We start from the raw sequence: 7,140 nt of genomic DNA, 5'->3' as shown, positions 1-7,140 counted from the left end.
CCCAGCACTCCCATGTCCCCTAGGAGTTCCCTCCCCCCAGTTTTCTTATGCCACCCATCCCCTCCAGCCCAGTCACATGAGTTCCTTTGACTCTCTCCTTGTATCAATATTAAGATTCAGGCTCCTCCAGACAAACCCAGGCCATTCTTGGCCGGACGTGTCCCAGCAACGCTGTGTAATCGCCTCCGGGCACCAGGGAGGCAAGTGCTGGCAGCTCACAGTAGGAGGCCGGTTCTGCTGAGGGGAAGTGACAAAGGCTGCGCCTCCTCCCTTTCCCCCGCCCCCGGCCATGCTCTGCTCCCTGCCTGCACACTCTATTCTGGGCAGGGAAAGAGGCCAAACTGTGTATCTGTGAGTGGGGCAGGGCTGCCAGCCTGGCTGACCCCACTGGCGTGAGGCACCGCAAAGCGTTGGATTGTAGCACCAGCTCCCCACCCACAGCAGAAGGAAAGAGTTTCCTTGTACCCTGTCACTTCTAGGAAGATCCACCGCCCTGCACTTGCCCCCCTAGCCTCTGGTGTATCAGGATGACAGGTGCTCCCGAAGTGCCAGCTTCCAGGCAGAATCTGGCCAAAGTCAGGTAGGAACTGCTCCCTGTGGAACAGCATCACACAGCTCAATATCCTGGGAGAGGTTACTCTTTCTGCTGAAGCATCCCACAATGCCCACTACTGGAGATGGATAATGGACTGGACGGGTCACGCTCTGAACAGCTTTGGGGAGGGGAGCTGGTGTGAAGTAACTGAAGAGGGGGCTGTGCCCTAGAGCTGCCGCCGTCTGACAGCTGTTTGGAGCCCCCCAGTGCAATGAGTTTGATGGGTCTCAGTGCATTTCCACAATGGCCAAATGTCTGCATCACCAATCTTACCCCCTTAACAGGCCCCCTCCATAGTCTAAGCAGAGAAAATTCACTCAAAAAAAAATCATTCCTCACCCAGCTGCTTCTCCTGTGATCAAACCACCCCAAGGAAACTCTGCCCTTACTCACCTGCCCCAGGAGACCTTGCTTGGTTTGCTTCCTCTGCACTCATGGTGAGCCAACTGCTGTGGGGGGACTCCGCGTCCCTGTCCTCGCCTGGCTATGTGTTGACACACTGCTCTGTTTGCCTGGGATGTACTTACCGTTGGTGGCAACTGAGTCACTGGGTGGGGCAAGGCTGGTCACTTATTCTGATCTGTGTACCCTGCTCTCTGGGCTTGGCAGCACTTCAGGGGGAGGGACCGTGGGGAAAACCTCTCTTCAACAAGCTCCTATGCAAGGGGTACAAATCACACCCCGGCCAACAAGGGGTTAACAGGAGCCTGGGAGCTCGGTCATCCTGCTCTGCTACCCCTGGGCTGTGTCTAGACTGGCAAGTTTTTCTGCAAAATCATCTGATTTTGCGGAAAAACTTGCCAGCTGTCTACACTAGCCGCTTGAATTTCCGCAAGAGCACTGACGTCCTACTGTCTGAAATCAGTGCTTCTTGCGGAAATACTATGCTGCTCCCGTTCGGGCAAAAGTCCTTTTGCGCAAAGCTTTTGCGCAAAAGGGCCAGTATAGACAGCTCAGATTTGTTTTGTGCAAAAAAGCCCCAATCGCGAAAATGGCGATCGGGGCTTTTTTGTGGAAAAGCACGTCTAGATTGGCCACAGACGCTTTTCTGCAAAAAGTGCTTTTGCGCAAAAGCGTCCGTGCCAATCGCTTTTCTGCAAATGCTTTTCACGGAAAACTTTTCCGTGAAAAGCATTTGCGGAAAATCATGCCAGTCTAGACATAGCCCTGGAGTGAGTGTTAGGAGTGGAGTGAAGGGCAGTGTTAAGAGGTAAGCCCAGCTCAGACAAGATGCAGGTTAGGAGGAAGAGCAGATCTCACCAACTGTAGGGTCAGAAGGGACCATCATGATCTCCTGCACTTCTGTAATGGTATGTCTACATTGCATTCCTCCTTCGAGAGAGGAATGCAAATACAGACAAACAAAATTGCAAATGAAGCGTAGATTTGAATTTCCTGTGCTTCGTTTGAATAATCGCAGCCGACCGCTTTTCTGAAATACTGTATTTCGAGAAAAAAAACGCGGTTCACATGAGGTTATTTCGAAAAGAAACCCTTCCTTCAAAATAACCCTTACTCCTTAAAAAATGAAGTTTAAGGGTTATTTCGAAGGAAGGGTTTCTTTTCAAAATAACCCCATTTTTTTCTCGAAATATGCTATTTCGCAAGCAGCTGGCCACGATTATGCAAATGAAGTGCGGGAAATTCAAATCCGCGCTTCATTTGCCATTTCGTTTGTCTGCATTTGCATTCCTCTCTCAAAGGAGGAGGAATGCAATGCAGACATACCCTAATAGACCCCTAACCACTGGATGAGTTCCTGAAGGCCTCAAATCAAGGTTTAAAGACTTCAACTTACAGAGGATACACCATTTACACTAATTTAAACCTGCAAATGATGCTGGAGAGGAAGGGGAAAAAACCCAGGGTTTCTGACAATCTGACCCCGTGGAAAATCCCTTCTCAATCCCAAATATGGCCATCAATTAGACCTTGAGCATGTGGGCAAGATTCACCAGGCAGATACCTGGGAAAGCATTCTCTTTAGTAACACAGAGCCCTCCCCAACAAATGTGCCCAGTCCAGCAGCAGCAGATCGCCAGCTTTTGCTCTGGCTGAGAAGCTTGGGGAAACAGGGGCCAGGGGCCAGGAACTGATGAGAGACTGCTGCCTGAGGAAAGGTGGGCCTGACCCAGAGAGTCCAGGGCTGCATCTAGACTGGCAAGATTTTGCGCAAATACTTTTAACGGAAAAGTTTTTCCTTTAAAAGTATTTGCGCAAGAGAGCGTCTATACTGGCATGTGCCTTTGTGCAAAAGATTTGCTTTTGCACAAAAGCATCCATGCCAGTGTAGACGCTCTCTTGCGCAAGAAAGCTCTGATGGCCATTTTAGCCATCGGGCTTTCTTGTGCAAGAAATTAACTTGGCTGTCTGCACTGGCCCTCTTGCGCAAGAATACTTGCTTATCCCTTGGCAGGACCGTCGGAGTATTTGCGCAAGAACCACTTGTTTTGTACATTACAAAGTCAGTGTTCTTGCGCAAATACTCGCGGCCAGTGTAGACAGGCAGCAAGATTTTTTAAGTCATGCCAGTCTAGACGCAGCCCAGGTGAGTGTTATCCAGCAAAGACAGACCCTGTGTAGAAAGGCTGGGCCAGCCATAGATGGGACAGGTGACCTGGCTTTGAGAGTTTTATATTGGTTTTGGAGCCAATAACGCCCTGTGATGGGGTATCTGCCCTGCACTGACCCTTTAAGGGTTAAAACCCAGCCCTGAGAGAGGGTTGGAACAATGGAGTTATGGAGCCAGCAGCTGTGGCTAGTACTAGCCAATTAGGGCCCAGCTGAGGGCTGTATAAATAAAGGCTCCTGGAGGACTATAGATAGATGCATTTCTGCTCTAGCTGAGGAGCAGCAGGGACCTAGTTGCTAAGGAAGCTGTATGCCAGCCTGAGTGTACCAGGGCTGTAGTTAGGGCAAGGCTGGGGAAAGGCAGGCAGAGTTGGTGAATCTCTGTCCAGGCAAGCTCTCAGGCTGCAGGGCCTGAGGCAAGGCCTGTGTGTACTAAGGCTGCAGGGAGGCAGCCAGGGTAGAGGCAAAGGCAGCAGGGCCACATTCCCTTGCCAATGATGAGTGGTCATTTCAAGCTGCAGTTTGCCCTTCGGGAAAGGGGCTAGATGAAGACCAGCAGTGGGTCACTAAGTCAAGGAGAGCATGGGGTGTTGGGAGTTCCTGGAGTGTTTTCTGAAACAACAAACTCCCCACCTTTGTCACATTAAACCAATAACTACTGGGCACTGAGTGCCCCCCTGTATACAACACCCCTCCCCCACACTGAACCCACAAAACTTCTCACTTACCCTCACCTGGGGACCGCATGGTGGCTGGTTACTGAGCTCGGGAGCAGACAGACAGAACTGGAACTGGCTGTGGCAGGGGGAAGGCAGGATAAGAGGCACCCTGATGTTAGGGAGGTGGGGTAGATCCTGGTGTGGTTTAGAGGATAGCAGATACACAGATTTCCCTGGTGGGATAAAGGGAATTCGGGAGGTGGAGTGGCTTCTGGCATGGCCTAGGGGATAGGGCATTTGCCTTGGGAGGGCATAGTGGCAGGTTCAAGTTCTGCCCATGCGTGGAGAGGTGGGATAAAGGGCACCCTATCCACTGAAGCCATGCTGGGACCCACACCACCTCCCTAAATTCAGGGTGCCCCTTTGTGATGATGTAGTGGGGGCACTTTCTGCTCTGTAACCTGGTGTCCCCACCTGGCTGTGGTGTGAGGTGTTATTCCCACTGACTCACCCTACCCCACATGTGTATTGGTCCAGATGCCTAGTCGCTGCCTGAGCAGTTAACAAGGCTCTTCCCAGAGGGAGAGACAAAGGAAGGGAGGCAGAGGCGGTCACCTGGCTGGGGGGCAGGGTCTGGGAGCTGGGCAGGTTGGCTGGGAAAACATGAAGGCTGTGTCTACACTGCACCCCTTTTCCGGAAAAGGGATGCTAATGAGACAAGTCGGAATTGCAAATGATTTAAATATCCCCCGCTTCATTTGTATAAACATGGCTGCCGCTTTTTTCCGGCTCGGGGCTTTGCCGGAGAAAAGCGCCAGTCTTAGACGGGATCTTTCGGAAAATAAACCCTTTTCCGAAAGATCCCTTATTCCTGATTTTAAGAGGAATAAGGGATCTTTTGGAAAAGGGTTTATTTTCCGAAAGATCCCGTCTAGACTGGCGCTTTTCTCCGGCAAAGCCCCGAGCCGGAAAAAAGCGGCAGCCATGTTTATACAAATGAAGCAGGGGATATTTAAATCCCCCGCTTCATTTGCAATTCCGACTTGTCTCATTAGCATCCCTTTTCCGGAAAAGGGGTACAGTGTAGACACAGCCGAAGAGAACAGACTATGCTGAGTTCTGGGAGTCCAGGGGCCTGTGTACCCCTTCCCCAAGGGGGGGGGGGGAGAGTCTAAGGCTGCCTGCCCCTTACTCCGATGTCCACATCAAACCTGGGCTGCTGTGTATCTCTGAGAAGCTCCCCATCCCCAGAACATTGATGCTCCCTTGCTGTGTGGGCGCCAGTGTACATTTTCTGGGCTCTCAGCCAAGTATAGCAGCTGGGGTCCCCACTTCCCCAATACCGGGCCCGGCTGGCTTTGCAGCAAGCTGTTTAGAGCTGGCTGGCATGGCATACTCAGCAGCTGCTGTGCAGGGCAGGAGGGGGAGCCAGGTGGAGCAGTTCCATCTAACATGGAGGAGCTTGGTCATGTATTCTAGGCAAGTGCTGCTGCTGGAGAAGGGCCGAAGTAGCCCAGCCCTCACAGCCGGTGGCCCAGACACTTGCCCACACATGGAGATTGGCACACACTTGTGCATATGGACTCGCACATCTGCTCTCATCACACATGTCAACTCACATGACCATGCATATCCAGCAGGCATTCCCATACCACAGTGCTGAGAACAAGCAAACTGTCTAGAGAGGCTGGCTAGACACAAGCCTTCAACACCTACATGCTTGGATAGGCAGCTCCACATACGGCCGCTCATGGAGCAGTCTGTCTGTGTTAGGCTTTAAAGCAGCCATGCCTGTGCTAGCTAACCCAGCATAGAATTTCATGCTTATGCACCTGCACACTAGGACTTGCACACTCAGACAGACAGTAGTGCATTTGTACCAATTTTTGCACACTGTCTCGATCTTGCACATGCCCCTGCACTTTCATACTCCTAGCACACTCACACATCTCTACATACATCTGGGCTATGTCTACATTGGCATGATCTTGCACAAATACTCTTTAACGCAAGAGTTCATGCGTTAAAGTATTTGCACAAGAGAACGTCTACACTGGTATGTGCCTTTGCGCAAGAGATGTGCTTTTGCGCAAGAGCATCCGTGCCAGTGTAGACGCTCTCTTGCACAAGAAAGCTCCGATGGCCATTTTAACCATTGGGCTTTCTTGCACAAGAAATTCATGTTGCCTGTCTACATTGGCCTCTTGCGCAAGAACAGTTCCGCAAGAGGGCTTATTCCTGAGCGGGAGCATCATAGTTCTTGTGCAAGAAGCACTGATTTCACACATTAGAACGTCAGTGTTCTTGCGCAAGAACTCCCCGCCAGTGTAGACAGGCCGCATGTTTTTGCGCAAAAGCGGCGCTTTGGTGCAAGATCGCGCCAATGTAGACACAGCCATGGAGTCACCCACTCACACAACATGAGCACTGCTATGCCTAGACACGTGCCCACAGAACTCATGTGCTCATTTGATAGCCACGCACGTACACCAGGGGAGCCCTGGTTCCCTCCCCTATACCTCCATCATTGTGACTCAAGTTTACAAGCACAGCCTCAGTGGGGTATTTAGACTAAGGTGCCTGTGTCCGCACAAGATGGCTACACCAGTCAAACTAAACAACTTCCCCGGTGTACGTATAGCAGTTCAATCAGTGCCCAGATTGTCCACCAAAACAGCTGGTGCCAGGAACTGAGCGGACCCCAGGCATTGCAGTCCCTGACGTCCCACTTGCTCCTGTGCCCAGCCCAGCTGGAGAGAGAGAGAGCTGAGCTCACCACTTGCTGGACAGGTCCTACTCCCCTGCCGGCTGCACAGACTAGAGAGGCACCTGCGCTCATTTTCCAGTGCTGCTCCTTGGCCTGAGCCTGGGTTCTTGTGGAGCGGGTTGTCTAGCGAGGAGGTGGGATGGCTGGAGCCCTTAGCACCAAGGTGGGCAATAATTTTTTGCCAGGGACCACTTTGGAAATTTTTGATGTGGCCTTGGGCTGCACAGGAAGGGGCGGGGCATTGAGCAGAAGGGGCGTGGCCAAGGTATTTCTGGGTTCCCCACCCCCAGACGATGATTGGTCTGGGGGTGAGGGAGTGCCTTTGCCCCCACCCCACATTTCCCCAAGGTGCCCATGCCTCTGGCGTGGGAGGAGACTTCCCTTGCTCCCCTGCCACTAGGTCAATTAGAGTCTGTGGGGCAGGGGAGCATGGGAAGCCTCCTCCGCTCTCCCCCCCTCCCCTGCGAGCAGCATGCGGTGCTTCAAACCACAACACGCTCCTGGCAGGGCGGGAGGAGGCTTCGCGCATTTCCCTGCCCCCAGGTCCT

The sequence above is a fragment of the Pelodiscus sinensis genome, chromosome 3, assembly GCF_052426305.1.
Source record: "Pelodiscus sinensis isolate ZL-2025 chromosome 3, ASM5242630v1, whole genome shotgun sequence".
In the NCBI taxonomy this organism is placed as follows: Eukaryota; Metazoa; Chordata; order Testudines; family Trionychidae; genus Pelodiscus; species Pelodiscus sinensis.
Note: the sequence above shows the minus strand (reverse complement) of the source record.